The sequence below is a fragment of the Salvelinus alpinus genome, chromosome 19 (genome assembly GCF_045679555.1).
Source record: "Salvelinus alpinus chromosome 19, SLU_Salpinus.1, whole genome shotgun sequence".
In the NCBI taxonomy this organism is placed as follows: domain Eukaryota; kingdom Metazoa; phylum Chordata; class Actinopteri; order Salmoniformes; family Salmonidae; genus Salvelinus; species Salvelinus alpinus.
This window is the reverse complement of record NC_092104.1, coordinates 15,404,398-15,420,344: the sequence shown is the minus strand read 5'-3', so window position 1 is coordinate 15,420,344 and position 15,947 is coordinate 15,404,398. Positions and strand designations below refer to the sequence as shown.

The following is a 15,947-nucleotide window of genomic DNA, read 5'->3' as shown; positions in this document are numbered from 1 at the left end:
AACATTTTTTATTATTCACTCAAACCACACACGTTCTGGATTGGATCCCCTCGCATGTTGGACACCACTAGATTATATAAATGAAAAGCCCTTTTCAACCCACTCTGTATCCTGAGGACCACTATCCTCTCCTCTCAATTCTTACTGCTGTTCCCACACCACACTGGGAGTGACTGGCCCATCACTGCAGCCTGAGATTTGAGCGTGTGTGTGTGTGTCTGCATGTGTGTGTCTGCACCTGTGTGTGTATTTAAGGGTTTTATAGAGCTTGACTTGTAGAAGGTAGATTAAACGGTCCACTTCTGTCCTCGTCTATAAAACTCTTGTTTTCAGCAACATAAGTTACATCACATACCGTATGCCAATCAGCCTGCATTACAGAGGTGGCCTCTAAAGTCCAATGCTGTTCACTATACTTATTTCTAAAGGGTCCCTATCACTGCCCGCTGCACTAAGCACAGACATGTTGATGAAGTATAATATACAGGGGGAAACAAAGTATGACGTCTGTAAAACTATATTCTCTTCAGCTCATCTCTGCTCACCCTGTACGTGATTTAGAATAGTGAATCACCATGTACTAGACCTACACTCCATAGAATAACAGAGATTCTCAGCTCTCCAAACAACCCATTTAAAATATCTGATGCACAGTATCTCTCAGCCAGTGGTCTGGTCTCACTTTAGTCATGTCAATTTTTCGTACCTTGAATCAGCATGGGGAATAATATAACGATGTGCACACACAGTCTATAACATTTTGATACAGCGCTAAATAAAATATAAATAAATTGGACTACTTCACAAAATTTCCACATAACACATTCATTTAGATAGCCACTCTATGTGGGTGCTAGCAAACTTGCAAGCAGGCTAAGTAACGCTAGGTATCAACTGCCAATCCAGTAGGGGCTTGACGCTAAAGTGAGCTTTGATTGATCAATAGCATTGTGATATCGTGGAGTATTTGCACAAAGTTCAGCTTTCCCCACCTTTGGTCCCGCCCTCCTCATGCTTCCTCGCCCATGGTCATGGCTAGAAGTCATACAGCTTTTGTCAAATTTGTCAAGATTTGACTTTTTGTAGCAGGTTAGAAGAACTTACACAGCAGGTTACTGTAGGATAATTAGGTTAAGGTTAGGAAAAGGGTTAGGGTTTGCTAAAATGCAAAAAACAACACTTTTAATGTTATTTTGACTAAAGCTGGATCCCTTCTAGCCATGACCCTCGCCCATGCGAGGGTCATGGCCAACTGTTTCCCAACTGCCTACTTCACTTCCCTCCATTGAAAATGAATGGGTCTCCATTTGTTTTATCGCTCCCCAAGTGTTATGTTGAAATAAACTGTCAGTTTTGTACCAATTTGGTTGAGTATAAAACAATCAGAATAGAGAAAGACATTAAAACAACTTATCATTAATTTACTGCCATCCTAGGGTCATGCACTACTCATAAAGCATATTTAGACTTTTATTATTCAGAAACATGAAATACCGTCAAATACCTCTATAGCAGCCTACTGTCAAAAACATTGAAAAATACCATATTGCCCAGCCCTTAATAGGGCAACAAGACAGGAATCAGGAGGATTGAGACATGATGTTACATCACCATTCCATTCCCAACCATTAGGAATAGATCAGACTAGGGCTGTGGCCGGCCTGTCACCGACTAAAAATAATCTGAGTCAACCAAGAGTCGTGTGTTCTTTCAACCAATCGATTGGTTGACATTTTAAAACGTGTATTTTTCCATATATAGACACAACCGGTTTGAATAAAATCAACTATATGTAGGCTACTGAGCTTGTCTGATGCTTTAAGCACTGTGATAAAAAATATCAATATAGCCTAACCAGAAGAAAAAACCTGTTCCCGACCCTCCTCCTCCCGCTGCTGCTGGCCTTCGCAGATTCTGCTATTAGGCTCCTGAAGTTGCCAGTAATAGGCTACACCATCGGTCGGCAACCTATTAAAATTTGGAGTGCCATGTTATCGTACCATTTCTACTGATCTGCTGATCGAGGCCAGTTATGGTTTTCATATACACATTTTCGTGGAACAGTTTAATTTATTTTATAATTAAGTCTGAAGTTTACATACACTTAGGTTAGAGTCATTAAAATTCGTTTTTCAACCACTCCACAAATGTATTGTTAAGAAACTATAGTTTTGGCAAGTCGGTTAGTGCATGACACAAGTAATTTTTCCAACAATTGTTTACAGACAGATTATTTACACTTATAATTCACTGTACCACAAATCCAGTGGGTCAGAAGTTTACATACACTAAGTTGACTGTGCCTTTAAACTGCTGGGAAAATTTTAGAAAATGATGTCATGGCTTTAGAAGCTTCTGATAGGCTAATTGACATAATTTGAGTCAATTGGAGGTGTATCTGTGGATGTATTTCAAGGCCTACCTTCAAACTCAGTGCCTCTTTGCTTGACATCATGGGAAAATCAAAAGAAATCAGCCAAGATCTCAGAAAAAAAATTGTAGACCTTCACAAGTCTGGTTCCTCCTTGGGAGCAATTTCCAAACGCCTGAAGGTACCACGTTCATCTGTACAAACAATAGTACGCAAGTATAAACACCATGGGACCACACAGCCGTCATACCGCTCAGGAAGGAGACGCGTTCTGACTCCTAGAGATTAACGTACTTTGGTGCAAAAAGTGCAAATCAATCCCAGAACAACAGCAAAGGACCTTGTGAAGATGCTGGAGGAAACAGGCACCATAGTATCTATATCCACAGTACAACGAGTCCTATATCGACATAACCTGAAAGGCTGCTCAGCAAGGAAGAAGCCACTGCTCCAAAACTGCCATAAAGAAAAGTCAGACTACGGTTTGCAACTGCACATGGGCACAAGATCGTACTTTTTGGAGAAATGTCCTCTGGTCTGATGAAACAAAAATAGAACTGTTTGGCCATAATGACCATCGTTATGTTTGGAGGAAAAAGGGGGGGCTTGCAAGCTGAAGAACACCATCCCAACCGTGAAGCAAGGGGGTGGCAGCATCATGTGGGGGTGCTTTGCTGCAGGAGGGACTGGTGCACGTCACAAAATAGATGGCATCATGAGAAGGGAAATTATGTGGCTATATTGAAGCAACATCTCAAGACATCAGTCAGTAAGTTAAAGCTTGGTCGCAAATGGGTCTTCCAAATGGACAATGAGCCCAAGCATACTTCCAAAGTTGTGGCAAAATGGCTTAAGGACAACAAAGTCAAGGTATTGGAGTGGCCATCACAAACCCTGACCTCAAGCCTATATACAATTTGTGGGCAGAACTGGAAAAGCGTGTGCGAGCAAGGAGGCCAACAAACCTGACTCAGTTACACCAGCTCTGTCAGGAGGAATGGGCCAAAATTCACCAAACTTATTGTGGGAAGCTTGTGGAGCGCTACCCGGAACGTTTGACCCAAGTTAAACAATTTAAAGGCAATGCTACCAAATATTAATTGGTGTATGTAAACTTCTGACCCACTGGGAATGTGATGAAAGAAATAAAAGCTGAAAGAAATAATTCTCTACTATTATTCTGACATTTCACATTCTTCAAATAAAGTGGTGATCCTAACTGAATTTTTACTCTGATTAAATGTCAAGAATTGTGAAAAACTGAGTTTAAATGTATTTGGCTAAGGTGTATGTAAACTTCCGACTTCAACTGTATTTGCCGCTGCTCGACTAAAAAAAATTATTGATGACCAAAAGCCTATCAACCAAACAATTGACCAGTCGACTAAATGTGGTCACCCCTAGATCAGACAATAGACCATTGATCACTTTCCTGTTGTAGATGCACCCACAACAGTGGGGTTTTGCACCCAAAAGGTTTATAAATAAAGACCAGGGAATATTGTATTCATTCATAATAACCATTGAATAGCCTTTAGCCTGTTTAATGTAAAATACTAAAAATGTTTGACTGAAATGCATTTAGTGGCCTATTGCATGGTTGGCTAACATGTATAACAGCACATATTTTTTTAAAGATCCTGCACAGTCATCCAATTTCTCATTTAAAAAAGCCTTCGAGTGACCAATACATAGGCAAATTAGGGTTTAAAAATACAATTATGACATGGATTTCAGTATGTATTGCATGCAATAGGTCACTCCATGCATTTCGAATGGTAATGCAGTTCTAGCTCAGTGCCATACTTCAGATTGGAGTTTTGGGTCATTGCAGGTTTACACTAGGGCTAGGCTATCATTCATTCACACACTGTCAACAGGAGTCGGAGCCCTGCGAAATCAATAGGGAACAAATGGAGCTATGAAGCATTGAATTCTGTCCTGAGAATCTTTAACTATTCAAGCATGCATGGTACACCATGTAATGATGCACTAAATCGTGTTTGAAAAGGGAATTCCGGAGGTGTGAACTTCTTACAACTACTGAAGTCCTTTGGAAACCGAAACACCTTAACCACCTCCATCAGAAGACATCTGCCACGCCGAAAACTACCAAATATTAACATCGCAGAAATGCTCACCACACCGCACGTAATACATCGCTTCAGATAGCAGATCATTCAAAAATAATAAAATAACTAGTTCCCTTGAGAGTTTCAGCTAAAGTAAAAACAGCTTTTATCAATAGGCTAATATTGAAACATAATAGAATAGAATAGAATTGCACACCAACAAATGTAGCAACACGATGGTTAATTATGTTGAATAGCGATTTATCAAAACTTTTTGCCAGTCCCAGTGTGCGAGATGCATCCACAAAAAGCATCGAGAGGACATCTCAAAATAAATCAAATACATTTGTATAATAGGCAGACAATTGAAAGAATCATTTTATTCTATAAACACACTCACCTAACACGAAGATGTCAGCTGGAAAAATACGCGAGTGGTATCGACTTCTTACGATTTGTTCATCTGACAGAACCAGGGCAAACACAAGTGGTCCGCCTTTTAACTCCACGAGTAGCCTACCCCCTCAACGGTCGATGTAAAGAAAAAAAAAAACAAGAATATCCCAATGTTCACTTTACCATACTTCAAGCTATGAGTAAGCACTACTAACAGCGATTATTTTTGATTGATTCCTCTATTTTACCAAGTTGACCCGTCCCTATCGTTAGATTATTTCGACTGGGATCAAGTGCGACAGAGGGATTCGGATAGGGACAGTGTCCCTTTCACTGCTCCGGGCTCTTGCAACAGTCAAGCACATAAATAAGCGCCCCCGTCCGGAAAATATTTCCAAACTCCTCACTGAAATCAAGAGGGTGAAATACATTTCCCACTGGGCACAGACGTCAATTCAACGTCTATTCTACGTGGCTTCAATTTAATTTAATTGAAATGAAGTGGAAACGGTCGTGATTGAGATTGTGATTGAGTCCCATAGGGTGGCGCACAATTGGCCCAGCGTCGTCCGGGGTAGGTCGTCATTGTAAATAAGAATTTGTTCTTAACTGACTTACCCAGTTAAATAAAGGTTCAATAAAATAAATAAATATGGAAGTGATTAACAAGCAGGTTGTTTTGTAAATTTGAAATGTTATGTTAATGCCTATGAATTGAATGTTAGCCTTTCAATTGCATCCAAAGGTCCTGTCATCAGACTTAATTCAAGCTGTTGTGGAAGAGTCGAGAGAACATTTATTTTTTATTTTTAGTGCAAGCTTCTATTTGCCTCTATCAGATTAGGCTATTCGCAATTAACAGATGTTTTTATTTAACCTTTATTTCACTAGGCAAGTCAGTAAACTTAAGGAGCCTTTCTTTAAATTTTCGCCTAAAATGACATACCCAAATCTAACTACCTGGAGCTCAGGACCTGAAGCAAGGATATGCATATTCTTGATACTATTTGAAGGAAACACTTTGAAGTTTGTGGAAATGTTAAATTCATGTAGAAGAATATAACACAATAGATCTGGTAAAAGATAATACAAAGAAAAAACATGCAAGAGAAAGGCCATAATATATTATGCCAGCCCAGGCGCAATTTAGATTTTGGCCACTAGATGGCAGCAGTGTGTACGCAACGTTTTAGAATGATCCAATTAACCATTGCATTTCTGTTCAAAATGTTGTATCAAGACTGCCCAAATGTGCCTAATTGGTTTATTAATACATTTTCAAGTTCACAACTGTGCACTCACTCAAACAATAGCATTTTCTTTCACTGTAATGCTATTGTAAATTGGACAGTGTAGTTATATTTACAATAATTGAAGCTTTCTGCCTATATCAGATATATCTATGTCCTGGGAAATGTTCTTGTTACTTACAACCTCATGCTAATCACATTAGCCTACGTTAGCTCAACCGTCCCACAGGGGACCCACCGATCCTGTAGAGGATTTATTAAGAACAAATTCTTATTTACAATGACAGCCTACCCCGGCCAAACCCTAACCCGGATGACGCAGGCCCAATTGTGTGCCACCCTATGGGACTCCCAATCACAGCCGGTTGTGATGCAGCCTGGAATCGAACCAGGGTCTGTAGTGACACCTCTAGTACTGAGATGCAGTGCCTTAGACACTGCGCCACTCAGGAGGGTATGATGTAGGCTGTATGTCATGATAGGCCTAATTAAAGGGGCAATAAGCTTGTTTTACTCCATTGTTTGTAAACAATGTAATAGCAAACAACAAACACTGTACAGTCTCAAAACATGGTTAAAACGGTCATTTTGAAGCTCTGTCTATGAGTTTGAGATTGGTTACATTTCTCCAGCCACATCCCTCAGCTGTTTACCAAAACAGTGGTGGGGTGACCGCTTTGTTGTTGGTTGAACTACAGATTGCCTCTTTTAGGTGATTGATATTTGCAATAGTGTGTGGGACATGTTTAGTAACTAGGCAGTTTTCATTTCTTACTTCTGAGTCTAAACCATGAATCAATCTCCAATTTGCCTAAATCTAACCACCAATTACCACTGGAGTGTAATGCTTTGGTGTATGTCATCTTTGCATGGTCTGTTGGTAGAAATCGTCCTTCAGAAAGATATCTGCTGAACTAAATGAGAAGGTAAAAATCATAGATCATCTCGAAATTGCAGATGAATGATGACATAGATCGCCTATGATGAATAATATGTGTGAGTTAGAGGTTTGAACGAATTCCAGAGGAAGCACTGACAAATTCTGTATTTTTGTTTCAGGTGTGGTTGAAATAAAAAAAAGTTGTCTGATTTGTAGCCTGATCTGTACGATTGCAGAATTGAATTAAAAGTTGTCAAAACGGTTGTTCAGGCTCACGTGGAGGTCCCACTGGAGGGCTGGCGTCTGAGCTGTTTGTGGTCCCTGACTTTCAGCTGTCAGTGAAGGTGACCTCTGACCTAACAGCCATCAAGTAGGGGCCCAGCCGCGCGGTCCCATGTGCGTACGCCACGCCTCTTCACTTCTTTGCACATAGACCCCATTGAAGAACTGATGTTTTTTAACCCTGCACATCACTGTAGATTGGTGTCACCTTAATTGTGGAGAATGGGATGTGGTAATGACTGGAGCGGAATAGGTGGAATGGTATCAAATATATCAAATACATGGTTTCCAGGTGTTTGATGCCATTACATTTGCTCCGGTCCGGCCATTATTATGAGCCGTATAAATTAGGCCTATCTACTGCACTGGCCTATATATCTATACCATGCAAAACAGTGAAATGTGCCAATTCAGTCATATAGTTAAACTTTATGGAAACTACAAATTATACTGCAGTCTTTATTGGAAGGGCAGCAGCTCAGTGTTTCTGTAATATCCAAGGTGCTCAGCAGCCGAGGGCAGCAGCTCAGTGTTTCTGTAATATCCAAGGTGCTCAGCAGCCGAGGGCAGCAGCTCAGTGTTTCTGTAATATCCAAGGTGCTCAGCAGCAGAGGGCAGCAGCTCAGTGTTTCTGTAATATCCAAGGTGCTCAGCAGCAGAGGGCAGCAGCTCAGTGTTTCTGTAATATCCAAGGTGCTCAGCAGCCGAGGGCAGCAGCTCAGTGTTTCTGTAATATCCAAGGTGCTCAGCAGCAGAGGGCAGCAGCTCAGTGTTTCTGTAATATCCAAGGTGCTCAGCAGCCGAGGGCAGCAGCTCAGTGTTTCTGTACTATCCAAGGTGCTCAGCAGCCGAGGGCAGCAGCTCAGTGTTTCTGGCCATGTGCCATTTCTATGCTCGCCTCCAGAATGCTCTGCTGATATAAATCGTGCTGCAGAAGGATAGATGGAATTGCCCTGTCTGTGTTGAGTTACCGACTCCTGTATTTATACCCCTTACCTTGTCCATTTATAGGGCTCAGAAGTTATGTCTTTCCCTGCTCCTCTCTCTGCGCCATGAATAAAACGCTGTGCAGACGAGCGGGATGGATCCTGTTGTGAACAAACTATAACTCCGGTCTGGAGGGATGAGAGTTAAAGGGGAAGGACTCCCCAGCTCATCTATAAATGTGTTTTTAGAGAGATGCATATTTCTGTTTGTGATTCAAAATGAGCTATATATGGAGTATTCACTATCAATTTTGCTTTGAGATCAGAGATTGGTAGCCTGGTCTCAGATCTGTTTGTGCTTTTGCCTACTTCATTGTCATTGTCAAGGACGATTCCATCAGGAGTTGGCTAGAGAGCAGAAAAAGACTGGCCCCCAGGCTAAGAGATTGGGGCTACATGTGACACTATTGCTTTGAGTTCAGGACAGTGTGTTATTTGGCAAAGACAATTCCCAGGTTTTCCAGGAAACCCTGTTGGAATTCCCAGAATCAGGAGGGAATAAGCAGGAACTCCAGAATCCTTCAATCGGGATTTCTCGAAAATCTGATAATTTGGGGAATTTTTGGAATCTTACACTGGTATTACACTTCCTAATCGTTCAATACATTTTTTCCACCTAAGGTGGAAAAAGAGGGCCTCCACCCACTACACCACTGATTGGTTATTTTGCAAACGCACAGTAAAACAGAGCTTTGTCTGGGTGGAGGCCCTCTCCATTTTATCCACTTAATAAGGAGTAAAAAAGAAGAAAGGATACATTGGTTTGTTGTTTTGTTCCCTTCTGGTTCCTCTCTAAATGATCACGTGAAGAAAAAACCTCAGAGTAAATTGGATATGACATGAGAACAATACAACCATATTGCTCTCCTTCTGAAGAGCCAGTCTGGAGCCAGGCTGTCCTCTGAACCCTGCTACAATAATTTATGGGATGTTTGGCCAACATTTTGTGTTGGTAATTAACATGACTGTGAAAAACGTAATTATGTTACGCAACACTGTTGTTGGTCTTGTTGGATGTCTCATATGCTACAGTGGGCAACCAAATATAGCACAGAGATACATCAAAAAATAGATTTTTAATCAGGCGTTTATCATAGTACAACTATCAACTAACAACTAACATTCCACCAGAGGTCTCTTCACAATCGCAAAGTCCAGAACAGACTATGGGAGGCGCACAGTACTACATAGAGCCATGACTACATGGAACTCTATTCCACATCAGGTAACTGATGCAAGCAGTGGAATCAGATAAAAAAAACAAATAAAAATACACATTATGGAACAGACACGCACTCCACACACACGTACACACAGATTTTGTATTGTAGATATTTGGTAGTAGAGTAATGGCCTGAGGGCAAACACTTCATGTGCTGTGAAAATTGTTTTGAAATATAATGTCATGTAATATTTTAAATTGTATATAACTGCCTTAATGTTGCTGGTCCCCAGGAAGAGTAGCTGCTGCCTTGGGGATCCTTAATAAATACAAATACAAATACTTGAACCTACCTGTCTCTGGTGCCATCTTTCACTACATAACCTGTAGCTGATCAAGTCTACGGATTACTGTAAATTCAAATAAAAAATGCCTGTCTGTATTGCTATGGCAAAGCTGTCCAGCTGTCCAGCTGTCCAGAAGATGAATGTCCTAAAGGCCCAGTGTTGAGGTGCTGTTGCTGTCCTCCCAGAGCAGCCAGGGACTATTGATTGTGAAGCCTCTGGGTACACATATCTAATGAAGGCTGGACAGCGGAGACTCAGAAGAGCGTTTACTAATCATCACTAGAGCCATATACGATATCTATTTACATGGGGAGGTTGAACCTAGCGGCACTTCTTTACCATCAGAAGATCAACTGGATCACAGCCTGGAGGTTTGGAATGCCTAGGATTCTTTGATGCGGTCAATCTATTCCTTGTCTTCTCTCAGTGATGTATCTGTGCTAATAATTCCATTTGATTGACTTCCCACAACATTGCATGATGTCTAAAAATTATATAGAAAACGATACGTTTTTAACTGAAGGCTTGGTGGCGATACTCATGTCAAATGGGACATTTTCTGCCACTATCTCCTCCTACTGAAATGGACTGTACCACAAAGGCCATGTTTAATTTAGTTAATTTAGTTAATTTGTTCCTCCTACTCTTCACTTAATGGAAGAGTGGCCTTTGTGATGTCCCCTGCCTTGTCACCCATAATGCATTTAGTAAGGGTTCACACCGAGAGAGTGGCCATTCACCAACGCTGTCAACAGCTTTCTCTATTGAATTAGGACGGCAGGAGCTGAGAGCGCCGCAGGCTTCACACACACGTATGCAGGTGGGCACAAACTCACACTACTGCCAGAAGATAGTGGCATTAATGGTTTCATTGGTGTGTGTGTGTGTGTGTGTGTGTGTGTGTGTGTGTGTGTGTGTGTGTGTGTGTGTGTGTGTGTGTGTGTGTGTGTGTGTGTGTGTGTGTGTGTGTGTGTGTGTGTGTGTGTGTGTGTGTGTGTGTGTGTGTGTTTGAAAATGACAATAATCAATGCATAACAAATCATATACACTCAGTGGCCGGTTCATCTCGTACTGGTTCGTAAGTACAAGATGGCGCCGGAGAAGAAGGCTGACGTTTTACGTATTCCTAACCAATTGTGTTTTTTGTTTGTTTCTTTGTGTTGTTTGTAACTTATTTTTTAACTTATTTTGTACGTAATGTTGCTGCTACCGTCTCTTATGACCGAAAATAACTTCTGGACATCAGAAATGCGATTACAGAAATGCGAGTCCTTTTTTCCCTTTTAACGAGTCCGACGAGCCCGACGTGAATGACATACTGCTTTCCCGGGAACAGGCCCAGATCCCCGTCATTTGCGTGAAGGGAAGGCCTTCTGCCTTCTGAGAATTCGTAGGCGATCGAATAAACCCCCACATCCTTCCATTCTGCTAGCAAACAAGCAATCTTTGGAAAATTAAATCGATGACCTACGCAGAAGATTAAACTACCAACGGGACATTCAAAACTGTAATATCTTATGCTTCACAGAGTTGTGGCTGAACAACGACATTATCAACATACGCTGGTTATACGCTGTATCAGCAGGATAGAACAGCGGCGTCTGGTAAGACAAGGGGTGGCGGACTATGTATTTTTGTAAATAACAGCTGGTGCACGATATCTAAGGAAGTCTCAAGGTTTTGCTCGCCTGAGGTAGAGTATCTCATGATAAACTGTAGACCCCACTATCTACCTATATCTATTTTTCGTAGCTGTCTACATACCACCACAGACTAATGCTGGCACTAAGACCGCACTCAATGAGCTGTATTCCGCCATAAGCAAACTGGAAAACGCTCACCCAGAGGCGGCGCTCCTGGTGGCCAGGGACTTTAATGCAGGGAAACTTAAATCCGTTTTACCAAACTTCTATCAGCATGTTAAATGTGCAACCAGAGGAAAAAAACTCTGGACCACATTTACGCCACACACAGACACACATACAAAGCTCTCCCTCACCCTCCATTTGTCAAATCTGACCATAATTCTATCCTCCTGATTCCTGCTTACAAGCAAAAATGAAAGCAGGACGCACCAGTGACTCGATCAATAAGAAAGTGGTCAGATGAAGCAGATGCTAAGCTACAGGACTGTTTTGCTAGCACAGACTGGAATATGTTCCTCCGATGGCATTGAGGAGTACACCACATCAATAAATGCAATAAATGCATCGATGACGTCATCCCCACAGTGACCATACGTACATACCCCAACCAGAAGCCATGGATTACAGGCAACATCCGCACTGAGCTAAAGGCTAGAGCTGCCGCTTTCAAGGAACGGGACTCTAACCCGGAAGCTTATAAGAAATCCCGCTATACTCTCCGACGAATCATCAAACAGGCAAAGCGTCAAAACAGGACTAAGATCAAATCGTACTACACCGCCTCTGACGCTTGACGGATGTGGCAGGGCTTGCAAACCATTACAGACTACAAAGGGAGGCACAGCCGAGAGCTGCCCTGTGACACTAGCATACCAGATAAGCTAAATCACTTCTAGGCTCGCTTCGAGGCAAATAACACGGAAACATGCATGAGATCACCAGCTGTTCCGGAAGACTGTGTGATCACGCTCTCTGCAGCCGATGTGAGTAAGACCTTTAAACAGGTCAACATTCACAAGGCCGCAGGGCCAGACGGATTACCAGGACGTGTACTGCCAGCATGCGCTAACCAACTGGCAAGTGTCTTCACTGACATTTTAAACCTCTCCCTGTCCGAGTCTGTAATACCAACATGTTTTAAGCAGACCCCCTTAGTCTCTGTGCCCAATAACACTAAGGTTACCTGCCTCAATGACTACTGACCAGTAGCACTCACGTCTGTAGTCATGAAGTGCTTTGAAAGGCTGGTCATGGCGCACATCAACACCATTATCCCAGAAACCCTAGACCCACTCCAATTTACATACTGCCCTAACAGATCCACAGATGATGCAATCTCTATTGCACTCCACACTGCCCTTTCCCACCTGGACAAATGTGAGAATGCTATGTGAGAATGCTATTCATTGACTATAGCTCAGCGTTCAACACCATAGTGCCCTCAAAACTCATCAATAAGTTAAGTTACCTCCCTCTGCAACTGAATCCTGGACTTCCTGACAGGCCCCCCAGGTGGTAAAGGAAGGCAACAACACATCCGCCATGCTGATCCTCAACACAGGGGGCCCTCAGGGGTGAGTGCTCAGTCCCCTCCTGTATTCCCTGTTCACTCATGACTGCACGGCCAGGTACGACTCCAACACCATCATTAAGTTTGCCGATGACACAACAGTGGTAGGCCTGATCAATGACGAGACAGTCTATAGGGAGGAGGTCAGAGACCTGGTCACATGGTGCCAGGACAACAACCTCTCCTTCAACGTGATCAAGACTAAGAAGATGATTGTGGACTACAGGAAAAAGAGGACAGAGCACACCCCCATTCTCATCGACAGGGCTGTAGTGGAGCAGGTTGAGAGCTTCAAGCTCCTTGGTGTCCACATCACCAACAAACTAACATGGTCCAAGCACACCAAGACAGTTGTGACAAAACCTATTCCCCCTCAGGAGACTGAAAAGATTTGACATGGGTCCTCAGATTCTCAAAAGGTTCTATAGCTGCACCTTTGAGAGCATCCTGACTGGTTGCATCACTTCCTGGTATGGCAACTGCTTGGCCTCCAACCGCAAGGCACTACAGAGGGTAATGCGTACGGCCCAGTACATCCCTGGGGCCAAGCTTCCTGCCATCCAGGACCTCTATACCAGGCGGTGTCAGAGGAAGGCCCTAAAAATTGCCAAGACTCCAGCCGCCCTAGTCATAGACTGTTCTCTCTGCTACCGCATGGCAAGCAGTACCGGACCGCCAAGTTTAGGTCCAAGAGGCTTCTAAACAGCTTCTACCCCAAAGCCAGAAGACTCCTGAACATCTTATCAAATGGCTACCTGGACTATTTGCATTGTACCGTTGGCACCAAGCAGATAAACTCATGCCATAAACTCATCCTGCTTACAACAAATCCTGTCTCTGCCATCAGCATGATGCAATAAGAACCGTGGCAGTGCTTTTCCTCTCCTCAATTGTCCAGTGTTGGTGATCGCATGCCCCCTTGAGCCACTTCTTCTTGTTTTTAGCTGATAGGAGTGCAACCTGGTGTGGTCGTCTGCTGCAATAGCCCATCCGTGACAAGGACCGACGAGTTGAGCGTTCCGAGATGCCGTTCTGCACACCACTGTTGTACTGTGCCGTTGCTTGTCTGTTTGTGGCCCCCCTGTTAGCTTGCACGATTCTTGCCATTCTCTTTCGACATCTCATCAACTAGCTATTTTTGCCCACAGGTGTGCTGCTGACTGGATGTTTTTTGTTTGTCACATCATTCTCTGTAAACCCTAGACACTGTTGTGCAATAAAAAGCCCAGGAGGCAGTCTGTTTCTGAGATACTGGAACTGGCGCCAGGGATCATAACACGCTCAAAGTTGTTTAGGTCACTCGTTTAGCCCATTCTAATGTTCAATCGAACAGTAACTGAATGCTTAGATGCCTTTCTGTCTGCTTTATATAGCAAACAAGGTGACTCACTATCTGTAGGAGCGAACCATTTTCGTGAACGGGATGGTGTACCTAATAAAATGGCCACTGACTGTATAGGGTTTAGAAATGAAGTAAATCATAAAGAAGTGACCCCTATACACAAGTCAATTTAATCTAATTTACTGAACTGGGACAGAGAAGATCTGAGAACACATGTCTATATCTGATAACCACTAATAGCCTCAGACACCGGTCTGACGCTGGCTCTCACCCTTCATTTACGCAAAGCACCATTCAAAGCATCATGACTCCTTACCTAGTCAAACACATAAAAAACAGACGTTGGAGGGATGGAGGGATGGACGGATGGAGGGGGAAATTGGAGTGAATGGGTGCTACTTGTGATTGGATGAGAAGGGTCCACAGAGGAGCAGCGTGAGAGCCCCAGTCAGGGGCAAAACAAGACAATTAAAACAGACGCCCACCCTAATCACTGAATGCATCATGCAAATGTTGTTTTATAAGAGGCTGCTTGTGTCTTAATACTGGCTGTTATCACAGAATACAAATCAGGGACTTAACACTGATGAAAAGAGGGAGGGGGGGATGGGGTGGAAAGTGAGCGTAGGAAGGAACCCACTCAGGCAGAAAGAGAGAAAGAAAAATACAGAACAAAGAAGGAGCGACTCCACAATCTACATTAACAGGTTCAAGAGTGAAACATTCTGAAAACAAAATCTAATTGCATTTACATTCTTGTTATTTATACTATTCTATTACTACATGAATAACCATCATCATTATTATTATTAAGCAATAAGGCCCGAGGGGCTGTGGTATATGGCCATTATACCATGGCTAAGGGCTGTTGGTTTGGCACAACGCAACGTGGAGTGCCTGGATATTGGCAATATACCACACACACCGAGGTGCCTTATTGCTATTATAAACTGGTTACCAATGTAATTAGAGCAGTAAAAATAAATGTTGTGTCATACCCGTGGTATACGGTCTGATATACCTCGGCTTTCAGCCAATCAGCATTCAGGGGTCGAACCACCCAGTTTATAATCTTGAATAGAGCTTGACATAATCTGCCTGTTTTCATGTCAGTGATGCAGGGATGGGATTTGGAGGGAACTGAATGCATGTGGAAGGGAGAAAGAGGGAGGGAAGATTGGGCATCTGTTTATGTTTTTCACATATAGTGGTTTTAGATCTGTCAAATCAGAAAATAGATGCATGGTATAAAAGAGAACTTGGGTGCTATTAAATCAAAACTGGACAACATGCACCTCACGTTTTCATAATAATAATGTTAAATTGTGGAGTGCATTTCCTACTCTCAATGTGCATATTTGTAAGGTAAATATGTTTGACCTTTGGATTCAATTAAATCAATGAAACCATGTCTGCCGTCTGTGTGGGATAAATAGTGACGCAACAACAAACAACATATTCAAACATTTTCCATGGTTAGAATGATTTATTCTGTTTGTCAGTTAGCAGTGTTGAAAAGTGAGCCTTACTCTAGAGGCTTAGACAAGTGCCTTTGGGAAATGTGTGTGTGCGCGTGCGTGTGTGCGTGTGTTTCAACGTGCATGTTGTTGTGTATGAGTGTTAGCCAAGGTGAAAGACACTTA

The 15,947-nt window shown here is 42.5% G+C and overlaps 1 protein-coding gene across 1 annotated transcript in view; it reads right to left on the bottom strand.

Moving 5' to 3' along the window:
• Nucleotides 1-8,336, bottom strand: part of LOC139545061 (growth hormone receptor-like) — an 82,929-nt gene extending 74,593 nt beyond the window's left edge. The window contains exon 1 of the mRNA XM_071352437.1: nt 4,844-8,336. The gene's annotated coding sequence lies outside the window, so the exon portion shown is untranslated. The remainder of the gene's footprint in view (nt 1-4,843) is intronic.
• Between the last annotated feature and the right edge of the window lie 7,611 nt (nt 8,337-15,947).